Here is a 26,848-nt window from a genome sequence, read left to right as displayed (position 1 = left end):
CATCATGGAGAAACAGAGGACAGACAGCAGCTTCAGCAACAGCAAGGAAGAAGTCCAGACAGACAAATAGACAGTGTGGGACAAAGTGTAACAGAAGACATAGAAACAGGTTCAGTTCATCAATATACATGAATAGTATACTGTATATCAATGATTCAATCCACTGTCTATCTTAACTGGGACACCTCAGATACATGTCCTCACACTGACACTACTCAGCACTCCCTGATCACCGTGGTAACACTCGCTGAAGACTCCTCCTTGTTCTGGGACACGCCCCACATCACCTGTGCAGCCCAATGACTCAGCTGAGCCACAGAGCAGTAGAGATGAGTGAGACAGGCTGAAATGCTCTCACATAGAGATGCTTTATGATCTTCAAGGATCATTAAGATAAATGTCCCTGGTTAACAGGTGAGGTTTGAGCTGGACCACAGTCTGAACTACTTTCAGCATCCTAGTGGAAGCTCTTCCCAGTAGGCCACCCACAGTGGACTGGTCCAGTACCACTTTGTCTCCAACAGGTCTGTCCTCTCCCAAACTGTCCAACCAGAGCTTTGAAGTACTGAAGAGAGCTGATGATGTCAGCTTGCTCTTTTAAAGCAGAGGTGTCAAAACATATTTTCATTTCATGCCATGTTAAGATCATCAATGTCCTCAAAGGGCCGATTGTGGCAGAATGTATTGGTAAAACTACTTATTAAATTATTATAATATTATAGCTTTCTTTGCATTTGATGAGTACTTCTCAAATGATATTCAGCATCTTTTCACAGTGTGAATCTGGCTTGATGAGGTTTTTAGTTACCTCATCAAGCAACTAAAAACTGTTTGATTTGACTGATGAAATAATATTTAAGAACCCAACTATTATCTTGAAGTTCAGATTTCATTTAGGGGTGTCAGAGTAATGAATAAATATGAATGCAAATTTACACTGCACTTCCAGATTTTAGCTTGCAAAACAATTGAAAACGATACACCTCTTTCCTTCTATACACTAGTGTTGGTCTATCACATCAAATGACAAAATGTTTAGAAGTTCAACAGACTTTTGTAAGGTACTGAATATTAAATACTTTATATTAACTGAATAAAAGAAAACCTGCAGCTCATGGTAATTTAAATATATCAAGAGCTTTTTTCCTCCTACATGTGAAAACCTCTTGCTAATGATGTAAGTTCACTCAGACGGCATAAAGGAAAAATAACAGGATGGATCAGACTCTTTCAAGATGGGTTGTGTGAATCACTTATAAATAGTAAGACTCTTTTCTACCGTAGACTGCAGTCAGTGCGTTCTCTGTTTAGAAAACGACAGTCAGAGATGTGCAAAACTGCACAATATAGTGTGAAATGCTATATATAGCTTTGACATTTTTGAAGTTCCAGTTGCTAAAGATGACAGAAATTCGCAAGTGTGTCATCCCTCCTCTGAACTTTGGTTTCTTTGGCTCATCTGTGAAACATCTTATGTAAGTTTTTCAAGCTGATGGTGTTTTGTTTGCTAACTGTAAGATGTTTTCTAATTCATAAGTAAATGGTCCACTGCTTAGTGTATGTCAGGTTTTTACCTCATCAAGTAATGTTCTCCTGAAGGAAAAGCTCAGCAGTGTGGATATCACACTTTTTCAAATGGAACATATGCATATTAAGCAACAACCCTCATCATAGAAAATGTTTTAAATTAATCTAAATAACAATAAAAACATGATTATTTCACCTTCCAACGTTTCATGACTAAAATTTCTTTCAATGCCACAAGCTGCTCTTTTGTATTACTTTTGACAGAAGCAAACACGTTAAGTACTTCAGTCACTAAGGACAATGTACATGGCTCAGTATAACTAAAAGCTAATTGAAAATATATATATAATGTGGACATATATTAATGTTGGTGAATGAGTTATTTTTAATATAAAGTTATATTTTATTTATGATAATCAGAAAAGAGTTCAGGACAGACAGCAGCTCAAAGCAGCCAATAGCACACGCAAAGCCCTCATTAAAAGAGGGCGGTTTTGCACATGTAATCAACTGCATCGGCAATCTCTGTATATTACATGCAGCATGCACACTTACTGGCCATGCAATGGTTTTAATTGCATATAGGCCAGTAATAAGAGCTCCTTAATTGTAAGCCTTTGTAGATCAAAATCCAAAGATAAAAGACATGTATATCCTGAACCAACCAGGTCCAGGATATACTCTACATCCTTAAATATGTTGGTGTTGCTGTGTGAATAATTCACTGATTACACTGGTGCAAACTAACCTGATTTAGTTGAAACTCTAATTTGACCTAATTTCCAAATTGATCTAAACCCATTTTTCTTAAAATTCACAGTTCATACGATCTGTGACATCATGGGACCCATCATCCAAACCCCACAGAAAGTGCCTTTTACACACGTATCTGAAGGAACTCCTCCTAGAGCTTTTGACTTACAGACTTGAAAATGAGCCGTTATAGTCTTAGGGCATTGGGGATCAAAAGCTGCTAAAAGCTTTTCTGCTCCATCAAAGCATGTGGGCATGCACGCCATAAAAAGTAAAGGTGCAATAACTTTCACACACAGAAGGTCAAAGCTGTGCCTAACATGCTGTGTTATCCCAGAACGTTCAACCCATTCACATGCTCATTTGTTGAAATCACTTTTGCTCCACCCCGTTAGAACAGGAAGTGACTTGTTTCACTGGTGGACATCCTCTCTCCATGCTCTAACTCATAAAGGTTTCAAGTTGTGTCTGGTGACACAAAACAAGGAGGCACTCTGAAAAGTGACTGTTGACTAGACTAATAATTGACTGTGTGCTTTCTCAGGGTTGACTGTTCAACAGGTATGGTGGTGACTCTTCACCACCATACAGAAAGTGGCTACAGCTTTCCCTCAAATGTTTAATACTTCTCTCTTGAACCGAACAGAACCTGAGTGAACGTAATATTGAGGCTCATTCATTGTAACGTGCAGAATTTATCAGCGGGCTCGGTGGAGGCATTGAGGTAGTGTAGAGATGGGGTTGTGCAACTCAAGCTGCCAATTGAGGCAGAAACAAAGATGAGCAAAGCTAAGCTGTAGCTTTCCTCTGGTTAGAGGATTTATGGTAGCAGGATAGATCTTCTATCATTAAACACCATTTTAGGACATGGGTTTAAACTGTTTTGAATTTTACGTAGATAAAATTCAAGAGTCATATTATTTTCCCTGAACACATCATATTCCAGACAAGTTTTAACATATAGAGCATGGTGTTTTTTTTAATGTTATGACGATGCCAGAGCACACCTAATATTTTCCCCAATGCTTAAGGTAAGAAAAGTCCCGATCGAGGTTTATTTTAGGCAATACGTATTGGAGTCATGAAATTAAGTATTGTATATTTGGTGTAGATCATGTTCTGACTCTTCTCAAGTGCTGTTGCAAGCCTTCCCCAGTCCATAAAAAGTGGGATTTGTCTATACATCCATTGAATCCTCCATTCATCTATTGTCTGACTTACACTTATCTCAAATAGGGTCACAGGATAAGCAGGTCTTATAGGGAACTTACAGATCTTGTTCCTCTACAACAATATCAAACACATTATAGGGGATCCCAAGGTGTCCACAGGTTTGGATGGTTATCATTGTTCTCCAGTACATTACCTGGGTTCTCCTCACAATGGGATGTAGCCAGACAACCTCCAAAATGAGGCGCAAAGGGGGCATCCTGATCATATCCCCAAACACCTCCTTTGAATCCAGAGGAGGTCCTCACCCTATCTATAAGGCTGAGCTCCCTATGGAGAAAACTAATTTTTGCATCTGCGATCTCATTTTTTCTGTCATGATCTATATCTCATGACCATAGGGGAAAGTTAGAACGTAAACAGAAAGGTAAATCAAGAGCTTCACTTTTGGCTGAGCTCTCTCTTCACTCCGACAGTCCAGAGCAACGCCCGTAATCCCTCGGATGAGGCCCCAATCTGTCTATTCATCTAACACTCCAGCCTACCATCACTTGTGAACAAGACACCAAATACTTTAACTCTTCTGCTAGAAGAAAAGACTGATCCCCAACCTGCAGGCGGCAATCCATCTTTGTGACGTTGAAGAAACAAGATTTGCAAAAGAAGTTCTATAGATATGTCTTTTAACTCACATTTTGTCACTTTCTCACCTCTCTCGACATTATTCTCCTTTCTTGCATAGTCTGTCGTAGCAGGGATGATTATGCAAATTAGGGGGTGATGTCATTTCACAACTTCCATAAAGTTTTAGCAAAGCAAATAGCTAAGTTTCTTACGGAGGAGTTAGCAGCAGTGCACCTTCATAAACACACAACTGATTATTGTGCACTAATCAGCCTATTTTTGGAATCCCTAGTTTTTTTTTTGGCGTTTCTTACATTATCAGCGTTTCTCAATTATTTTCTGTCATGGCCCCCTTATGATCACAATTTTTTGCCCACCTCTGCTGCCGTTTTTCTTCTCACTGTCAAACTTCTCCATCTCTCCTCTATGACATATACATGTCAAAATAAGGACACTTAAAAACCAATATAACTCCAAGTAACACTTCTGTGAAATCAACGTCACTCCACTGATTGACATCAATTCCCTGCGTGTGAAATGGAATGACAAAGTGACATTTGGCATTAGCAAACCTCTCATAAAGGATGGTTCTGCAGTTGGACCACAGACCCTTCTCACATACTGTTGTTTTGGTCTTTGAAGTTGGGGTGCTTTCACATCGTAGTGAGACGGACTCCACAACCCCTCGGTGTGCACTCTCCGGATGGCACATCAGGCGAGCTGTGCATTGATGTTTGTCAAGTAGTGCCAAGCTGAGGCGCTACCAGGAGACGGCCTACACCAGAACTGGACCGGAGGCAACACCCCACAGGACCGCTCCTGATTTGTGAAGAAGGAACAGGAGAGCCTGCCAGACCATGCAAAATGACTCAAGCAAAAATGTGCATCTTACAAAGGTTAGAAACGACTCCTGAGGATGTATAGGCCCGACTCCACAGATGGGGGTTGTGCCCCCCCCCCAGAGTTGGCTTTGCAGAGAACACCAGATGGCAATTCGCCACTGGCGCCTTGCTCCCCCAGATGAAGGACAGAGGGAGACGCCCTTGCTGCCTGCACATCCTTCGCAGACCGTTTGGCATGGGTCAGTATGGTTGGGTGCATTCTTGGAGGACCACAGCCTCCATGGCTCATAGCCACTGCCATAGGTACCGAATGAGATCACCCTTGGAGACATAGCTGTGCGGTTGCCTGGGTTCTCCTATGCAGAATGCTTCATGTCTGATGTTCAGCAGTTCCTGCAAGATGAAGGCATGACATGGACTGGCCACCCGTTCCCAGACCTAATCGATGAACTGGACTTGTCTCGCTTCCACACGTCACGTTTTTTCGTTTTTCTTGCTCCGTTACAACGTGTGTTCGCTATCTACTGAACAGCAGTGGTGTTATTAGTTGAACACTGCTGCCACTATGACGGGGCTTGTTATCAGTTAACAGATAAAACCCGCTTTTGACACTTCGCACGCCCCCCCCGTGGGGCGCGACTGCTATTGAGGGCATTATCACATAAATGAAAGGCAATGTTTGTCAATTATAACATCAGCTTGAAATTTGAGTATGTGAATCTACACATGTGCATGCAAAAAAGCCATTTGACCATGAGGCATCCTTAAAAATAAGAATGCTCAAAATTCAGCTATCCTCTGCCAGGTGATGAGAAACCATTTTAGTCAGGCTGGGTAGCTCTATGATAGCTATGGAATGAAGTGAAAGGGATGTTGAACGTCCAGTTTCCATTTATAACTTAAGTTTTGACAAGGACAAGTGTTTGGCATTAAGAAAGCCTGTCACTGTTTTAGCAGATTTTTTTTAGTGGCAAACAGGCAATCTTGAGTTTGTGTGCTATGTGCGGACGAAGGGTGTGAGCAACATGCAAAGGCCATGATTGACACTGCTAAGTTATTCCTCCTGGCTGTGATTCATTGTTTCTGACCAGAGGCGGTATATATCTGCTGTTGGCAGTTGGACCACTGGGAGGAGGCGGAGAAGCTCTTTTTTTTTTTTTTGCGGATTATCTGTCTCATATTATGCTGTCAGGACATAGTGACAATTTAAGCAAGTATGTAAAAACACATTTTTATGAAAGTTAGCTACTGCAACTTTAAAAGTTTAATAACGTTTTAGTTTCTTACATTAATTTCAAAATTTAGAAAGTATTAGAGTAAGAGAATCAGTTAAAAAATACTGGAAACGCTCAGTGAAATTTGTTGTTCACAATATAATTTTTTTACACCAAATATAGTAATCTGTTGAGCTTTAGTTCCTTTTTTTCTAAATAAATTAAACTCCTCAATGCATAATAGTTTTCACATTGACTGAATGTTCTCTTAAAGCCTTGACTGTTAAATTTAATTTTATTTCAGTCTCATATTTTCCCTTGTCTAAGCGTAAATTGATGAGGGGTAATGCAATATTTAGGCAATATTTTATTGACTCATGTGGGAATGCACCACTGCAGAGGTGAAATTTGAATTTATGATTCAGGACACTGTGTTCCTGTGCATCGACATAAAATTACTTTGGTTAGGGGAATGTGACCAAAATGTTGCAAAAGAAAAAAAATGCTCAGAAGCAGCAACTTGAGTTCAAGTTTTATGTTCATAGTGTTCCAGAATGTCACAAAAATAAATTACATACATAGTTCAGGAGATGGTGTTTAATGTTTACAGTGCTCTTTAAACATGTCAAATCCACAGCTTTGAAATGGTAAACTTATCTTCATGGAAAACTCAACACCTGTCCTCCCGATAGATGTATATATCTATTAAAAAAAAGGCTCTCCAGGAAATCCAAATACTAGACTGTGGAAAAACACAGAGTTCCTGAAAAACACGTCAGGCTAAAAACAGCATTTGATTAAAAACACATCCTTTATCAAATTTAAACCTCGCTGACCCTACAGCTGACAAAAGAATATCTTGATTAACAGGCAGGGTTTTGTGTCAGGTTGGCATCCTGGGGAGCGTCCCCAGGAAAAGGAAAGGGGGGAAGCGGACACAGCTGGGTTCAAGCCGGTCCTCTGACCCCTGGATCACCCTATACCAGAGAGATGTCTCCAAAGAGGAAATCCTCTCTAAAACACTTCTATACTGGTAAAAGCTAAAAACAACTGCTCCGCTCATTTATTTCAGTGGGGCATTGTTTAGCCAAGGTGCTCCAGCTAAGACAAAATCAAACAAAGGGAAAGGAGCACTCCAATAATCAGAAACAGAATCAGCTATATTTAGTCAAGCATGTGCACACAAACAAGGAAACTGACCTTATTTCTGCTTTGCTCTCAATAAAGATATTCATTATATAAATACATTAAATAAATAATTAATTAAAGTACCTTTCATAAACATTAATTCTTCATAAACCTTTTTGCCTTCTATAAATGTATCAACCACAGCACCAGTGTACTTCCTTAGGATTATTCGTGATGCACCTTCACAAAGTGAAGTGCAATGGAAAGCAAATGTGCTATGAAACTGGAAAGAAAAGGACAGATGGTTTTCAATATGTTTCGAGTGTAGAATTTTTATCTTATATTCCTAAGTAAAATCATGTGCAATTACCGTATTTTCTGCACAAGTCGCATCAGTCAAAAAATGCATTGAGATGAGGATAAAACATGTCACACTTATTTAGATATTTTCATACGTGAGCAGTACCTTGTCCATTTTGACGATATGACCCAGTAATACATGTTTGGATACCTGCTTTTCAACAAACTCCTGGAATCTGTCAACCATGGTTTGTATGTCTCTATCGATGTCCATTTTCTAAGTCAGGGTAGTCAGGAAGGGTTCTGTTCAACACAACACCGGTGGAAAGGAGCAGAAACGCATTCAGTGTAAATCCGGGGTGACACTGTCAGCATAACTCTAGGCATCAAACAAATAGCATAACTGTATGTAGTTAAAAGCAATGTGTAGAACCTCTACACAGAAAATTAGTCGCACTGTAAAATAAATAGAGTGAAGAATCTAAAATAACTGTTGCACAAATGCAAGGATAAAACAAGAAGTATCCCTTTACTTTCCATCACACAAACATTTATTTTTACACGCAAATTTACTACAAGACATGTAGAGGCTAATGATAATGATTCTTATATAATAAGCCACATTATTTATGCAAGCTCTATGTTTGCCTGTAAAATATGAAGCCATGAGAAAAGGCTGGTCCACAAAACGTATTTTACAGAGCTTGTGCCAAACGCTTTCGTCTACCACACAATGTAATGCAACCTTGTGGCTCAGATGTACTTCACAGCATAAATCAAAAAAGCTCAATGTGTGACTTGTTAGTATTTTACTTGATGAATGGAACCCCACTGAGTGGACATCCACTGTACTTGTGTCTAGATGAGGAAAGAGATTCTGAAACCAAAACACTGCAAGCAATTACGCTTTACAAACCTGAGTTCTGTGTGACTCTGCACATGTGCATGTCATGAAGATTTATCAGCGCTACGTTCAAAGTTTCAACCTTATGCTTCAATAGGAATATTTTCAACTCTCAGTTCAGATGAATTTGCTGTCTTGTGCAGAAAAAAACACAAAAGTTGAGATTTTCAAGAGAAGGACACACAGGGTTGCACATGTATTTCACAATACTCAACACCACTGCTTGAATAAACAAAAAGAATATTAAATCATAAAATAAACTCAAGAGTTCTTACTTTAGGGCTGTAACGTTTCATCAAATGATTCAATGACCTCAATTTTTTCATTTCCTCGAGACAACTTATCTGCCTTGTGGCTTTGTAGCATGATGTTTAACTATACAGTGCCATGTTTTCCGGCTGGATTATTATTTGTGTTGTGCAACGCTCTTTCTTCCACCAATGAGTTGTCGACAAGTGCTATGAGTAGCTATGGAGGCAGACTGCAAACAAAAAGAGGCAAAAAGTGTCAAAGCATCACCTGAAACTAAATAGGAACGATAACACACTTCAGGCGTGTGTGCTGATAAACTGAATTTGGGTTTCACAATAGCACATCATCAATGTTCCTCAAACACCTCAACAGGAAACATTCACCTTATGTATTCACATCGTTTGTGGCTGCAAGCAGGTGACGTTATGGTTCTCTTAGCAAAAGCCTCTAACTTTTATCTGTATTGCCAGTCTAACATGCTGTACATCTGGGCCCCACACATCTGGGATAAGTGAAAATCCTGAGTAAATTCTTGGGTAACTATGAGGTTTCAGTTACAGAAAGCCAGATAGCTGTTATCCCAAGTTGGCTTCCTACTGTAACTTAGTCTGTGAACCAACCTTGATTGGTAGCAGGATTGTTTGAACAAATCCTGAGTTTCTCTAGATCTTGCTGGGACATTAGTCCTTTATCCTGGAAATATTCTTCAGGTAATATAAGGCTAACTACACACAAAATCAGTGACACTGCATTTATAGTATTCTATGAGAAATGTTTATTATTAAAAGCTTTTGTGTACACAGAATTGAAAGCACAATAGTTCAGCTTCTTAAATCATGTAAGTGGTTTTATCATGTCAGTGACACTTTAAGTACTTACTACAGAACGGGACGAGTTTTTAATTGGATACTTGATTAATTGTCAAAATAATTCATAGATTACTCAATAAATTAATCGTTTACAACAGGTCTAATTTACTAAGAAATATAAAAAATAAATGCGGCTCAAAGAAACAGGAAAATTTTAGCCATATTTAGGAAAACTGTAGAATCTCAATAAAGCAAAGGTTCCACAGATTACAGACAATGTGCATGTATTCACTGCTGTCACTGCTGTATCATCTAAAATCGACTTTGAGCTTTATGCCATGTTGTTATGTTATTCCTTCATCAGAGACATATACAGTATGTCGTGTGGCTTTGATTCTTTCATGCATATTTGAGAAATCATTGAACCTCCCGTGGCAATCATTCGTGGTTGCCTAAACACTTGCTCTCACCAAACACAGCTCCTCCTTGGAGCTACAGTCTCCAAGTCGTGCTCACAGACCAGTCCTCCCCTGTCCTTTCCCATTTAGCTCCTCAGACTAGCTACAGCAGCAATTAGCAAACACCTGGTGGAACTGCACATCTGCTGAGTTCATCACAGGAACTACTTCTCAGTACAATGCTTCGAAGAACGTTTGTAAACAGATTAACAGAGAGATGTTGTTGAGATGACACCCAGCAGGCAGAGTGTCGGAAAGAGGAGTAGCTTCTTAAAAAGACAGAGACCCAATTTCAATACCTTAAATTAATGACTATTTCAAATTTCTTTTTTTTTAAATTTATTTATTTCTTTTTTATTTATTTTTTTTTACCCCTCCAGGGGTTTTTTTTGTGGGCTCTAGTGTCCCTTATATGATAGTAGGCTGACAGGAAACGGGGAAGGAGAGGGGGGAAGACATGCAGCAAATGTCGTCGGGTCCGGGAGTCGAACCCGCGACGGCCGCGTCGAGGACTCAAGGCCTCCAAATATGGGTCGCGCTATCCACTACGCCACCACGGCACGCCCTGACTATTTCAAATTTCTAAGTCAAGTTTCATATATAGACCATTTTTATTTTAACTAAAGGTAACATTGTTACTTGATTGTACTATAAAATGGCACTATTTGCCTGAAAAAATACATAATAATGCCCCTTTAAGAGATAGCACCTAATATGGCATGTTTTACAGAAGATCTCTAGACTGACTTCACATGCTTTGAGCCCAGTTAAAAACTGGAGAGCTTTCAAAAGATAGAGCTAAACATTATAAGATGTTAATGGAATGTGGGGGAGATGGAGTAATGTCAGCTGTTAGTCTTTCCTGGGAAAAGGAGCACTATAAGACAATCAGGAATGGACTGAAATGTGTGGTCATTATAGGATCATCTTGAAGTTACGCTTACAGTACAAAGTAAAAAATTCATCACGTCACATTAACTACGTTGGAGTACACTTCTTGTTATGGTAGAAGTTTAGTTCTAGTTGAATATTTGGTAGACACATTTTTGCAGTTGTTATGGTCTTGAACTTGATAAATTCTGGAGGACTGTATCTCACATACATCAAGCTTCAGTTCTGCCCTACACAGCATTCAGGGACATCACAATGCTTTCTCCCAACCTTTGAGGCACAGGTCACTGATTTATTATGATTGGATGACAAATCATCCAACAGTCTTTTTTTCTGAGTACTAATTCTGAACTAGAAGTAGAAGTCATGTCTCTGTAATTCCTTAAATCTATTCATTTTCCTTTATTTTGAGGCATTTTTTTCATTGGATGTAACTTTGGTAAAATACCTAATTTATCTGAAGAATATTTTGCTTTCATTTCTACTATCTAAAGATGATGATCAGTAGATGCAGAGAAAAGAACAAATCCATCTCAATAAATTGTTGAAACTATTTGACTTTAAAATGTACAATCAATTAGAAAGGATGGTTCTGCACTAATTAGGGCTGTTGTAAACAAAGATTTTTGTAAACACGTAATCTATTGATTATTCTTATGATTAATCGAGTAATCGGATAAAAAAAAATTATAAAGATATTGGTAAATCTGGCATAACAGCGGTGTTACTATCGGATATCAATATCAGTCCAGTTTTTCATTTTTGAGCATCCCTAACAGTTACTTTTCTGTAGTTTAGAAAACTAAACTGTAACAATAACAGCTCACTTTCTAAGTTAACCTGAAGAAAAGTAACACAAGGATCTGAAATTCTATTCAATTTAATAATAAAGAGGCAGACTCACAAATACGCTTATAAAAAATGTCTATGATCCAGCTTTTAGTTTATGTATTCATCTTCAGTCAGTTTAATAGATGAACTCTCACCTTGACCCATACCTGTCAAGCTTTGGGTTCGAGAATATGGGAAATGTCGTCTGGAGTGGGGGTGGGGATGGAGGTGAGGGGCAGGCGAGTGAACGAACGTAAGATGGGGGGGTGGAGTGGAGGAAATAGACCAGGGGACAGACAAACATAAGTCCGGGGACCGGTAGACCAGGGACGAAAGTAAGAAGGGGCGGAGGAAGCACCTTCGTTCGTCACACTCAGAAACTCATCTACCAGCCATGTACCGCCACAATGATTTCAGCCTCCCGTTTGTTGAGACCGGGATGATATGAAATTTATTATGCAATTCAGCCACCTGCCATGTTCAGTCTATCTGCTTACCTGTATAAATATTCTTTCAGCGCTCTTCCCGCTGTTCGCTTTCAACCAGCAGCTCCCGGAGGAAAAAGGCTGCCGTACTCCAGGCATCGCGCCAGTCATTTTAAGGATGCTTATTGGTCCCCCCAAAACAACGAAAACCCAGGCATCATCATCAATCAATATAAGCCCCATGGGCCGAACTTGAAAATTGGACGTTATGCCACTAACGCTTAGCTTTTGTCAACAACTCAGAGGCGGAAGTCAGAGCTCCACGCAACGCAAATAATGTTCCAGCTGGAACACAGTGCGCTAAATAACAAAACATAAATTAACGAAGCTTTGAGGCAGGTAAATTTTCCTCAAGGAATTTTAATAATCAAGGTACTCAAATCATTCGAGGAATCGCTTCAGCCCTACTAATGCATCCAACAGGGATTTAGGTTCAGTGACCAACTTAGTAGCTTTGGTGGACAGTCAACAGACCCAGCTGGCCAATCATCCTCAACGGAGACAAGCAATAGCTTAAGGCTTACTTCAGTGAAATCAGCAAAACCAGTCTGGCTCTACTAACACCAGCTAAAACTGGTCTGAGCTTGTTTTTTTTCAGTAGGGATGCAGTGTTCTCTATGGTTGGACATTCTAGAAGTCTAAGCACAAATCTGTCTGTAAAAAAACTCGTAAATAAATTTATGGGCTCATGTGAACACATGCATGCCAAAAATGTGATTCCTACATGTCTGCATGACAAAAAAAAACAACTTTATACATGACCATTATTGGTTCCAAAATGCTGTGTGTAAAATACCTGCCACAGTGCTGCTTATGTTAAGGAGATGAATCTACATCTGCAGCCTGATGGAGGCAGTATTTAGAAAACGACGCTACTGGAGTTCAGGGTGATGGTACGTGCGCTGCGTGTTATGGCTTTGTTCCTGTTGCCCTTAAGGCTATGTGTGGAGAGTTAATGGTATTTCAGCCACTGTGTCTGATGGACACATATTTATTGTTACTAGAGGCCGATTTTGTAAATAGTTGCAAAAATTGAATTACAATGAATAAATCAATCTGAAAATCTACCAAATTATTATTTATTTTGCCATCCATTGAGCAATATCTACTTCAAATACAACAGACAAGTGAAGATGTATTTCACAAGACTTTCATTAAACATCAAACATTTTAAAGAGTTCATCTGGCTCTATGTCGGTCTGACAGGAAAGAAAGAAATGAAGTATTTCAAGATTTTAGAAGCTTAGTCAGCTGTCAGCATCAGAACTGCTACTAAATAAGAATTGTGCACCTTGTTGTTGTCCAAAACCAGGCTGTAGTTTCACTCACAAAACTGGTGGGACTTCTGGAGAGGGCACTGTGAAGGCTTCAGTAGGAGAAAGTGTAAATCTACGGTATGCATGCGCTCTGTAAAATCCTTTTTTTATAACTTCTCAAGCATTTTAGAAGAAGCATTAGGCCTTAAATCTCATTGGCACCAAAAGACATTAGATAAAATCAGATATCATCAAATGCTGACTATCCCTTGGGAGAAACAAAAAGTGATAGTAGTTTTGATGTCCTTATAGTAACTGTGTCCTGTTACACTGCTCCAACCTTATTAGGTGAACTGCTCTTCTTGTAACATAGCAGGACTTGGCCAAATTTTTGTCAATAATACAATCTGCACTGTGCAGGAGAGACAAACAGAGATGAGATCACTTTCTGAGGAGGCTGTGGGAAGGCTGTGCTCCTCTGTGGAATTTACCCATCAAGACAAGCCTGCTGCCTTAAAAGCTCCTCAATGTTTCGTGGCCATGGAATGAAGCTCTTCAGTTCTCCTATGAAGATTTCACACATGTAACTCAGACTAGTGAGCATCATGCACCCCATGAATAATCAGTTCACGTACTGTACAGCACAGGATGTTCCAGTTTAAATAATGATTAGAGTCTGAACTGCACAGGGTCCCTTCTTGGCAGTCGTTTAATGAAGAAAGTCAACCGGATAATCCTCTGGTCTTTACAATATACTTGGGCAATGAAACCAAATCGCAAAGCTGTTTTCAAGTGTTCCAGTTTTAGATTGCAGCTATGTATTCATCACCTGCAGTGAATTTATTAGAACCCCCCTGCCCCCATACACCACAACCACACACACACACCCACGCCAGCACACACACACACACCTACGCCCCCCCTCAGATGAACTCAGCATGTTTCAGGCCAGGGATATGCTGGTTATTGTACTAACTAAAACACACACAAGCACACCCAAATTAATCTTATACAACTTTTATAAAGATGGCCACAGACAAGCTTAATTTCCAAGATCTATGAATTGACTATAAGCTTGAATCGAAAATAACATTGATACAGTCCTTCCCACAGATCTGTAAACTTCTTATTAAGTCCTCACAAAGACAGAAAAGCATGCGCACATGTGCAGAATGACTCAGGCCATTCAAATGTGTTCACTTGGCAGCTTGGCTCTCATCTGGACGCTTCAGACATGAGATAACGGAGATCCGATGATGACTGTTTGTCTGACTCTGACCAAAGGAAAACAAGCCCTCAGGGGTGAGTTCCTTCCCATACCCCACTCCACGCACACCACTGACACAAAAACAACCCCCCAGCTTGCTCCACGGCACGGTCGGTCTGATCTCAAACAATTACATGAAACAGTGAGGGGATGATCCATTACATACGAAGGACAGGAACTTTTGCACATGGCTCCTATTCATTTACGAATTAAGTTACTCATCTGATCACCTGCCAGAAAAACAATAAATACATCTATGTCCAGCCAAGTATTGTCTAATGTTTAAAATATTCATTACCAAGTTTGGATCAAGAGAGATTCCAAAACAGGAAAATTATATGTCAGTGGATTTTCAGATCCTATCTAGCAAGAGAGTTTTATGGTCAGGCTACTTCCCAAGAATCTATGAGAACATAGTTGCTTTCACATTTAGCCTACTGGTTTTGTTCTAACTGATGGTGTAGTGCTCTCTCAAAATCAAGGTATTGCACAGAAATCATCCTCTGTTGGGGAAGCAAAGCACTCTCTCAAGACCTGTTCCTATCTAGACATGTATGTTTGGCATAAAGCATGTTTTATGCAGATAACTTCAACTATGTGTTTTATGCTATAGCCCAGTTTTATCATGACTGATATTGTAGAAAACACAATTTTACTCCAAGCCCTTCAACTCAATATGAGATGTTGTATGTATTTGGCCGTACCATTGGTTATACAATGTACAGCACTCTCATCGAAGTCAAGTAAGGCTGCAGATCTTAACAAAAGTTTTCTAATAATTTCTGAGAGTGTAGGTGATCTTTTGAAGTGAAGCACAACAATCTCTGAAAACCATCTCTGGAGTTGGGAATCAGATTTCCACATAGGCAAGGCAACTTCATTTCTATTACACCTTTTGGCCAAAGACGAGTCAAAGTGCTTATACACAGAAGTTAAAAGCAGCATATTTTAAGATAAAACACGTCAAAAAGTATTTAGGTTAAATTATTTTAAATAGAATCAAATAAAATAAAAATAAAATATTTGTTAAGCGTAGGAAACAGCAAATAAAAAGTTTTTATCCTTGATTTTTAAACCACATAAAAGATATACATTTCCTGTATAAAGCACCAAATTCAAGAATTTCTGTTGAATTATTTTTTATTGTTTACCCATATTTGTAAAGTTTCCTGTAAACATTTCTACAGAGCATAAGGGTGCTCTGTAATTTTTTGGGAAAATTGAATATTGAACCCTCTTCAATGCCACTTCTAAAACATGGATGAAACAACTCTTGTCTGGACCAATGTAATTTTTGTGATGTATCGTAGCTTTGATGAAGAATGTTGCAATAGGTTGACAGTGTATCTACAATCAATGGTCACAATTGAACATTTTTGACATAATTCAGACTATTATTGCGCATTAATTGCAACATGTAGTTGATATCCAATTTCTCCCTTGACTTCCTGTAACCCCAACTTTGAAACAGAACATGTTGAAACAAAATATACTTTTGAGAGACAAGACAAGGCAAGTTTCTCTCATGAAGCAGTTTTTCTAGGTCTCTCAGAGCAGGTAGAGTCATCTTTGGACTAAAAGAAATTTTAACCCTCGTGCGATCCTAACATTCTGTTTACTCCTCTTGCCTTATGGGTCAAAAATGACCCACCCTAACAAAAAACCTCAAAATAAAGCAGATTAATTGAATTCTAAGTCCAAAATCTACTTTGCAAGATGAAACAATCTGATATTTATCAATTCAACTCAATTTAATACATTTTTTATCATGTATTTTTGTTACACAATACAAAAAGATGATCAACAATATTACATTCTTGTTTACTTTTTACCACCAATTGTAGCAGTCTTCTTTTACACAGTAAAGGTTTATTATTGTAATTATATAAATGTGAAGTTATTACTTTTGAATTAATTATACTGAAACGGAAAAAAGTCAACAATTTGGAACTTTTTTGTCAACGGTTCAAGTGAATTATAAAAATACCTCTCATAACACAACAAAACAAAATGTTTGATTTTTCTGAACAATTTAACATCAGTTCTTATGTTGATGTTGAATTGTTCAACATCAACATCTCATAACTATATGGGATGCTCAACACAAGATGAAGAACATCTTCTGCTCAACATGAGGTGTTGAACATAAAATGAAGATGTTCTTGTCCTGAGCATCCTCAACACAAGATGAAGAACATTTTCTGTTCAACATAAGGTGTTGAACTTAAGATGAAGAACACAAGATGTCCAACAAAATCTTCACAGGGTGAAGACGCTCCTACGTTGAACATTTTCACCACAAGAATTTGTTCAACATAAGATGTTCAACTTCTTATGCTGAAGATCTCATGTAGGACAGTATGTGCAAACATTCAACGTAGCACCTGTTGGGCAGTGAAACGTCTACTCATGGCGTCAACAAGGAACCATCTAGGGGTATTCAGATTCAGCATACCTTCATATGCTTTATACATAATTTGTTTTTATTATGTCTGAGATTTTTTTCTGTTGTGTTTGGGAACTTGTGTGATGTGAGGGGTTGGCTGCAGATTGAGAGTGCAGGTGCAGGTCAAATGCAAGTTCAATTTGTACATCAATGCAGTTTCTTTGCGTATGGGGTTTGTGTGTGTGTTGGGGGGGGGGGGCTGGTGTAGATGTGTGTGTATGTATTAGGGAAAGTTTGTGTGGCCTTTGAACTCTTTTTCTGGTGCTTAAATGCTTTTATAATTCACGGGTCCAAAATGACCTATAAGGCAATCCTTGTACCCTAGTGGTGTACAGCCCAGAAGGAAATATAAACAAAAACAAAGTATCGCTTTTTCTAATGATGGGGTCAATTTAGGAAAAGTCATAACATTTCTAGTCAGAAAAAGATTGTTTAGGGTATTTTTTCTACAGGTATACATGGTAATGGGTCACTTTTAACCCACAAGACAACACAAGGACTAAGAAAGGATCTCAGCTGGACATAAAAGAAAAAAATCAACTTTACAGATCATACTTTTTCCACAGGTTTTTATAGGACATCAGGAATCCATTCCCATATCAGTCCTTGATGTAGCAAACCGCTTTCTGATGCCATTGTTCCAGAATCTTGTTATTTGGTAAAGTAGGTATGAGTCAATTTTCTTCAAGGGTGTATGAGGTGAAATAATGTCCTCTAGTTCAATAGCTGTTTGAGTTCTGTGTCAAATTTTGATCAAATGAATTTCAACAGAGTTGTCCGTTCTGTTAGAAATAGTTGTAGGTGTCCATTTATAGATGACGTCTGGGGATAAACGTTCTGTAAGGTCATGCAAACCCAAATAATTCCAGGAAGTTACATTTTATTTTTCTAACTAAAAGGAGGCAAATCACATTTCAGCAGCCAAGTAATACTTTTCCAAGTTAGGTAACGTAAGACCACCAAATTTATGATCTCAAGTAAGTTTTTCTAATGAGACCCTTGGGGATTAACTATTACATATAAATGTTCTGATACGTTTATTGAGATTTTTAAAGAAATTACGAGGTACTGGAATGGGTAGTGACTGGAAGAGGTACTGCAGCCTGAGTAGGATACATATTAATGTAATTTATTCTATGAATTAAAGTAGTAGGTCAATTTGTGTATTTTTATAAGTCCTCTGCTACCTGATTACCCAGTGCCAAAGAATTAAATGTGTACAGATTTTTAAGGTTCTTGTCTACCACCATTATAAGGTAATACTACTGTATTGAAAGGAAAAATCACAACATTTATGTTTGGATAATGGAAACAATTGCAAATGGATGAATTACTCCTGAAGCTGAGTCCCAATTTGAGCTGGTTTGTTGTATCCATTATCTTCTCTAACTTCAACTAAATAGCCACCTAAATCTCATTTAAGACAAATAAAATTTAAAATCTGGAGATAAATGGTAAGGATAGGGGATGAAGGAGGCTTTTAGGGAAATAGGGTTCAGCTATAGTTCCACAGCTGCCACATACTCATAGATACAATAACTATTTTTGACTATGCATCACAAGCTGTATCAACAAGATACAATGTAACCCTTCATAAGAACACATGCTTCTAAATCACCCTCTTACAGTATCCCATTACAGATGCCTTTATGTTATTCTACCCCTTTGCCATTTTCCCCCTCTGCCAAATGCAACACAGTATGGAAACTGGATCAGTTCCCGGTATTGCCATAGCTGCCATTTTTCCAGAAAAACTCTTACTTCTGTTTGTTTTAACAGCTACTGTCCCAGAGTCAGCTGCTAGGAAACCCGATCCATAGCACTGAATCTTACAGAGCACCTTTGTGCCATAACCTTGAGTTATTTACACACAAGGAAACTTCCACATGTACTCATGACAATGCAAATTCTCATATTTTAACAGCAAATGGCTCAAGGCATGGTGGTAAATTAATTAGTGGCATTTAAAAGAAAAAGCACAAAAGCAAACAGAAAGAATAAGAGGTGAGAGAAATGGAAAAGGAAAGCACTACAAAAGTGTTTCTTAACACAACGAGTCTGTGGAGTGGTACTGCAGAAGGATGGAGTAAGTGAGTAGGCAATGACTCCAATGACTGATATTTCTCTAACACTGCAGCCTATTACTCCTAATGGAAAATAGCACAAGAGTCGGATTGAAGGGGAAATGATGGAAAGGGTGAGGGAGTTGATGGGTTGGTGGGTGGTGTTGGGGGGCAGAGGGGAGTACACAGTATTCACCTGATGCCAAACCATACTATTATGACCCAATCCTTGTTGTATTTATTGGTGGGGAACACCGAGTGGTGCAGGAAGCTGTTATAACATTGTTTTTCCCTACTGTTAAAAAGCCACTGTTCTAGTAAAACTTTGGGGGGGCTCAAGCTCCCGGCTCCCTTTGCTTCTTGCCAGGGGAAAGCTGAGTCACTTCAGCCCTCTTGCTCTGTAACTCCCTCTATGTACAGTAACTTTTCATTCAATTTCTTGCCGTTCTTTGTTTATTTTATCATTCTGCCTTTGAAGTTGAACATAAGAAAACGAAAAGCCACAGTGGGATAAACAAGTATTGAAATTATCAATATTTTTTAAATTAAATTAATTTGTAATGTGGTTATTGGAAATAAATTCCTGCCAGATGTCAGAAGCAACTCTATCCATAAATACAAATAAATAATAAATTAGTCCTTAAATTGAGAGATAAAGTAAAATTATTTAGGGAAAAAAAATTGGCCAGGGTTACTGAAATGTATTAATTAAATATCCTTACCGCTCAGGGGTCACTTATAAGCGCAATGATCCTTGTTTTTGTTATTTGCTTTTTTATTATTAAATTTAAGTGAATTACTGTGTCATTGTAGCAGCTTTCTTTTCTTTCTCTGAACACCAGTCATAAGATATTGCTTGTGCTAAACCGTTATAATAAAAACCTTTTTGGGGGGCAGGTTAGAAACAAGTTGGTATTAACTTGCACTAACGGGGATCAACATTTTCCAATACTTATTTCTTAAATTGTTCAACTTAATCAGAAATTTCTAAATTTGTATTTCAATTTGCTTTTATTTCTTGGTATCAACATCTAATGTGATCTTAATGCCTGTATATGAGAAATACGTATTTACTGAATTGCACTTTTATAAGATGGCTTAAACAGCTTCTGATTTGGAGCAAGGTCAAAATGACTTTAATATTCAATTTTTCCTTAGCCTCTAAGTGGGTCACATTCTGACTTCTCGTCATGTCATCAACACAACAGAGGGATCTTTTATACACACGCACAAACAAGTATTATGTTACAGGGACAACAACAGAGAGCATAAGGGGAAAGGAGGAAAAAAGGGGCCAAGATCATAACAAGGCCAACGAAAGATGGATCTGTTGTCTGGGCGAGGACACTACCGAACAAACTTTCTAATTACAAATAGATTAGACCACTGTGATGTTGTTGTGTGGTCTTTGTGTAAACTCCCCCTATTTTGTTTTCGAGACTTGTGTAGATTCCTTTCTCTTTTGTTTGTCTTAAGGAAACCCAGGAATCTCTCTTGCTCTGGTGATCTGTATACAGCAAAAGGAAACATGTGGGAAGGAGGATACCGGGAAGGCATGCACATGAATTTTGAACTGGTGCATATTGTTTGGCTTGTTTTTCTGTAAACCTAGGGTGTCAATCGAAGTTCCAGTCACTTTAGAACCTGAAGTGTTGTGTTCCACTGGAAGAACAGAGAGCAACATTCACGGGGCACCCACCCTCTTCTGGCCTGCCTCTGACTTGGGAGGCTTGTGTGCTGCTGCTGCTGATGTTGTTATTGTTGTTTTTCGTGCTGAGAACAGGAACCCTGGCCAAAACACACTTTGGTTACAATAACAAGACCTGGAGGGCTCCAACACTGCTCTACACAGGGCTTTATTGGTACAGAGGAGCACCAACAGCAATGTCTGTGGACAATCAGCGACTAATTTGCAAAAGGAAGGGATGGGAGATCAGCCAGAGAGTGTTCTTTTATTCAGGCAATGGTTCTCTGTCATTGTTGGATCAGCCTCTGTTGTTCTTGTGCATCACTAGTTACGACAAGAATCCACACTGAGATGTTTGAGACTATTTGCTGCAGTTAAGAATGTGAATAGGTAATGATTTTTTTAAACATACTGCATATTAACGGTACACCTCACATTTTGGCATGCCTGATAAATACCAAAAAACAGTCTTAACCCTCCTGCGGTCTTAAGAGGGGGTCCAATGGACCCTGCGTGAGCTTCCCAGTTGTCCGACCGTGACATCTGTCACGTTCTTCCTGTAAGTCGCGTTAAGACTGCGGGAGGGTTAAAATAAATTGAGCCTTTATGGAAGGACAGACAGTATAAAATTTTTTTAATAAAACATATCAAGTACAGTAAATATGATTGTTACAATCTGTCCTTTAATTTGAGTTGGTTGGGTAACTAATCATATGTAATATATTGGTGTGTGTGTGTGCGGAGGCGTGCACTCACCGCGCGTATGTGTGTTGAGTATTGAAATAAAGGTTATGTGAGTATAAACATAGTGAAATAATGTTTTGTTTTGTCGAACATCAAACCCTGTCACATCTTTGAAGTACAGTACATGTGTCACTTTTGACATGATTCTGTTCCAAGAAATGTACATATGGTGTACTTATATCGGTGTGGTGGAATTCACAGTGCAATGTTGGGTCATAATGTGGTACAATGCCTTTCTGTGACATCACAATCTCATTTAAAATTGATGTAATTGTAAATATTTCAGGTACAATGGTGTTGTTTTACTTTCAGTTTAAAACATCCAGCCTCTTCAAGTTGGTGAACCATCTGGATAGTGTAGCACTAGATTAAGCGATGTTAAGATTTAATCACTGCATTAACTCTGTAGCAGTTGCACATATTCATAGTTTTCATGGTGTGCGAGAGCAGTGGCACTAAAGTGGCAGAATTTATAACTATGTTAAAAAAAAAAAATCTGAAGCAGCCTGGCTTATCTGGTGATCAAAATGCAAATGCAATAGCATCAAATCCATGAGAAGGTGGCATAAAAACACTATTTTCCCATGACATTGTGTCTCCAGTTGCATTAAAACTTAAGATAGTAATGCAGTGGTGTGACAGGGCAATTAATCACCACCTTAGTGGCAAGCCTAACAACTCATATAAATTAAATGCAACTGACACCCTTATTAATTTATCATTTACTTACTATGATGAACACTTTAAAGTGGCTAAAACAGGAAATTCCAATATTCAACCAAGACTTATGTGTTTAGTTTTATTAATCAGGAAGATAGCAACTTCTACATAACTTCAGACTGCGCAATACTGAAAACATTTTAAACAACTTGGAAATGCGACTGATGGTTGCTGTTTAAGATGGCATCTTGCAACCACAAAGTCTCAGAAACAACCAATAGGAACTAATCTACATGTCGCATCGTTTCGGAGGCATGGCAGGACAAATCCTTCTCTTTATGGGGTTTGCTAACAGTAGTTAACTGACTAGACGAGACGAAGCTTAGGCTTTTCGATAAAAAATAATCTAGGTTGATCTAGTGTGAAACATATTATTATGGAAAAGTACCTAATGGCCAAGATTATATGAGGGAAGATCCATAATGCTCTGTGACTGTTTCTCTTGTTAATATCTCTTGTTAATATACACTTAATACTGTATAAGTGCATATTATATAGCGTACACTTGTACAAAAGCATCCACAGTTTAAAAAAAATGTTTGCACTGAATGTCTTGTAAATGTAGACTTCACAAATTTTATGCAAGTAACATTTTTCAAACTGGAAGAGCACAGTCTTTGCTCATGCCACCATTCTGTACCAGGTTTTGACTTGGCTCGTTAGTTTATTTTCTGTTAAAAGTGTAAATATTTTCCTCACAGTTTTTGGACACCTTTTCTTTTAACATACCTCATGTCTGGAAATAGAGTAATTCTGAAACAGAAACATTTTCCAAACATTGCTCAATGCTGATGTTTTCTCTGGCTTAAATTATGATTTTAATTTTAGTTTTCTAACATGGAAAAATATAGTTCAGCATTGTCCTAGTAAGCAGTACTAATATAATTTTGAGGATCAAGAAAGTTTTGGATTTGAATTTCAAAAACAAAGTACTGAGAAAATTCTCTATTCAAATTAGACTAAAATGCAACAGTTTGTTTATACTTTAAAAATATACATCTTTAAATCAAAAAATATTATATGTTGACTAACATACAATAAAAGCAAACGTGAAAAAAGCTCAGAAACACACCTCTTGAAGACTGCTGCAGTCGCTCAATCTTATAATTGATGGCTGCAAAATACAAAATTCTGTATAACCGTATAGCAGAACTGCTTATATGTTTGAGGAATTTCTTATTGAGGGAGGGTTAGGGTTTAAAACTAGAATGTCAGCGGAACCCCTCAGACCCTGTTATGCCCCCCACATATTGGGGAAAGCCTATCCATTCCATCAGCATTATTTATATAACTTAATGGAGAAAATTGGCTCACAGTGGTTAGCTTTTCCATTTGTACCACACAGTAAAAACGCTGTTTAAATAATTGGCTTTTTTACGTCACCAAACGCTCTTATGCAGTATTTACAGTAAGAAAATAAAGAGGAGAGGCATGTTGAGAGACAGAGAAGGGAGGGAAGGAAAAAAGGGCTGATCAGGAAAGAGAGGGGTTTGACAATTCCCTTAACACAAACACCTCCAATGCTAATTTTTTTTTATTTTTTTTTTCCTGGCTCTGTGAGGTACAGTAGCTGGTAGAACAGTAAGTTCTCAGAAGGTTTTGTGTAACTGGTTGGTCTGGTGTTGGAGGTGGTTTCCTTCTGCCACAGAATGTGCCCTTTCCATACTTCTGTGGCCGCCTTTGCCTTCTCTCACGTCTGAACTTTGCCTCATTCAGTAATATGCCATCAATTCTCTTTTTCGTTCCTCGAAATTAGATGAAAAAAAAAAAAAACACCCAACAACAATGAACCTGGATCCATTTGTGCTTCTTGCTTCACCTACTGCCCAGCTGGCATCCATTGTTTGCAATTACTTCTAAGGCATGTGTTTGACAGCATGCGCACTTGTATACGTGCAAACTTGCTTTTTCTTTTCTTACTTTATTCATGTGTGTGTCCAGGCAGCGAATGTGCGTACGCATCAGAATACAAACATATTTGGGGTATTTGATGATCAGCAGAAAATCAGGCAGTCTGAGAAAGCTATGCAAGGACCAAGGTCTTACCAGGAGTAATTATTAAGAACTATCGATCAATATTCAGTATAAGCCCTGGAGCAGGCTCAGCAGAAAAACATGGCAAAAAAAAGGTGAAAGCAGGAAAAAAATGTGGTTCATACAAGTAGGGGGAGAAAAATCTGTCTTTACAATCCCCCTGTTTTGACTTGCCAACTTTCTGCTGGCTGTTGGCAGTGCGGAAATGAGAGCGTGCTAGATTCTCCCCTCTCGAGAATAACACAAACCCCTCAAAGCTCAAATCAAACACACAATCCACGTCACAGGAAACCATTTTGAAGCGTAAAACCTCCCAATGGGAGCTCCATTTGAATGCTGCGGGTATGCGCTGCCTTGCCTGCCCCCTGCGCCTCCCCACTCCCTCCCCTCCTGCTCTCTCAAGACTGCAACCACAATCTAACCCGAACCACACCACCTCTCAGACGACAAGACTCCCTTTCTATCACCCTGTCAACTTTCTTTTCACATTTTAGATAGATAGATAGATAGATAGATAGATAGATAGATAGATAGATAGATAGATAGATAGATAGATAGATAGATAGATAGATAGATTTTTATTTAGTAGCATCAGAGTAAATGTATCTGAATACTGCTGTGTTCTAAGCTGTTCCAATTTTATTTGTAAAAAAAATGTTAAACTACATTTCATTTTCCTTCTTCACAACTACTTGCTGATGATGTAGCACATAAAATCCCATCAAATTACAATGAAGTTTAGGTTATAACATGGAAACCTTTGGAAAGGCTCTGTGAATCGAACTATATTGGAGACCAAACAAACTGTTCTGAAGAAAACAGGCAAAAGTTTATTATTCGACCCTGTTTGATTTCACTCAATTCTCTTGCCACCAACAGTTCTCTTAGGCCTGCCCTTTACAGATTGAACCTAAACCACAAGATTCCCCCTCCCTTCCTGCTCATATCTATAGACCATCTTTTCTCCTTTCCACCTGAAGCAGTGAGGTCACAAGGGCATATGGAGAGTCATTTTTTATTGATTCTCCATATTAGGTCCTCTCTTCTGCAGGAGTAATACTGCCACCTGTGTCTTTCTTACAGCTTGGAAAGCAAACACATCCTCAATCACACAGAGATCCCTGCATCCGCAAAGCCCACACTAGTTGAGCTCGGTCTGACAAGCCCGGGCCAAAAACTTGGCCTCGGTTTGATGAACTCAGGCCATACCAGTCAAACACTGTCTCCTGAACCTGTGTCAGATCAGTGGCAGCCAGACAGTCAAATTCAGGTCATCCTAGTTGAGTACCCATTCTCTGACCCGCGCCTGAGAGGACATACCTTTCAAGCTCAAGTCAGTTACATCCTCTGATGGTCATACAAGGTCTTTCAAGTCAAACCCTTTAATATGAAAACAGGTCTAAAATAATTAAATAAATTAGTATTTAAACCTTGTGGTTGGTGAGATCAAACCAGAAAAAAGTTGGCTGGCTAAGCAGTTTTAAATTCAATTGAATTCACTTTTTATATAGTCAATTCACAACAAATCTCACGGTACTCTACAAAAAAATGATAATTTCCATTCAATCACACATACATTCCAATTGATCCTAGTTATCAAACAGTATAGCATGATCAATAGATTATTCAAAATACTTAAAGAAGTTTCTGTCTATTGAAACCATGCAGATTGCATCGAGTCACTTCTCCTGGACAAGCACGTAGCGACAATAGCTTGCGTTGTGTCATTGACTTTACAGCAATCCCTCAAACTGAACATCCATGCAGCAACAGTGGAGTGGAAAATCTTCCTCTTAACAGGAAGAAACCTTTAGTAAATCCTGGCTCAGTATAAGTAACCATCTGCCATGACCGACTGGGGATTTGAGAAGACAGAGCAAAATGCATGAGAAGAAAGAACTGATATTGGATTATGTTGGATGTTCATGAAAGTTAAAAAGTCAATGTCAGGAGAGGGAGAATGATTATAGTTGATGGGAGCATCATCTTAGCCGATGCCCTCCTCCAGGGAGGTACCAAAGCCAGATGGATTACCAGACCAGGTGTAGCTTCTATGAAAAGAAAACAAAAAGCTAACATTTGAAATAACATAATGCAAATTGGAGAGTCGTAGAAGAAGAAAGTAAGAGCAGATGGCCAGTTTGTCATCCAGTAGCCTGGCCTACAGCAGCATAACTACAAAATAGCTTTTCATTGTTTTGGGTAAGAGATGGCTTACTGTTATTTTCTTATGTCTGCATATGTTTTCAAGACCAATTATATTGTGAAAAAAGCTCTTATCCATAGCCCTCCTTAGCCAAGCCCGCTGATTTAGTGTCAAAATTAATACTTAAATTTGCCTGAGTAATTTCATAACTTAAATGCTCTTTTAGGAAAGGTATTCTTTTGTTGTTTTTTTTGTTTGTTTTCTGGGCTCACTGTGAGTCTAAAAAAATGAAACCTT

At 38.6% G+C, this 26,848-nt stretch overlaps 1 long non-coding RNA gene across 1 annotated transcript; it reads right to left on the bottom strand.

Annotated features, from left to right (window-relative positions):
* Positions 1 to 326: 326 nt before the first annotated feature.
* On the bottom strand, positions 327 to 26,744 carry LOC116729159 (uncharacterized). The gene is made up of 4 exons (XR_004341092.1): positions 26,735 to 26,744; positions 25,624 to 25,628; positions 809 to 820; positions 327 to 696 (listed from the first exon to the last, which is right to left on the bottom strand). It is a non-coding gene; the product is annotated as an uncharacterized LOC116729159 (long non-coding RNA).
* Between the last annotated feature and the right edge of the window lie 104 nt (positions 26,745 to 26,848).

The sequence above is a fragment of the Xiphophorus hellerii genome, chromosome 2 (genome assembly GCF_003331165.1).
Source record: "Xiphophorus hellerii strain 12219 chromosome 2, Xiphophorus_hellerii-4.1, whole genome shotgun sequence".
NCBI classification, from domain to species: domain Eukaryota; kingdom Metazoa; phylum Chordata; class Actinopteri; order Cyprinodontiformes; family Poeciliidae; genus Xiphophorus; species Xiphophorus hellerii.
This window is presented reverse-complemented; position numbering and strand designations above follow the sequence as displayed.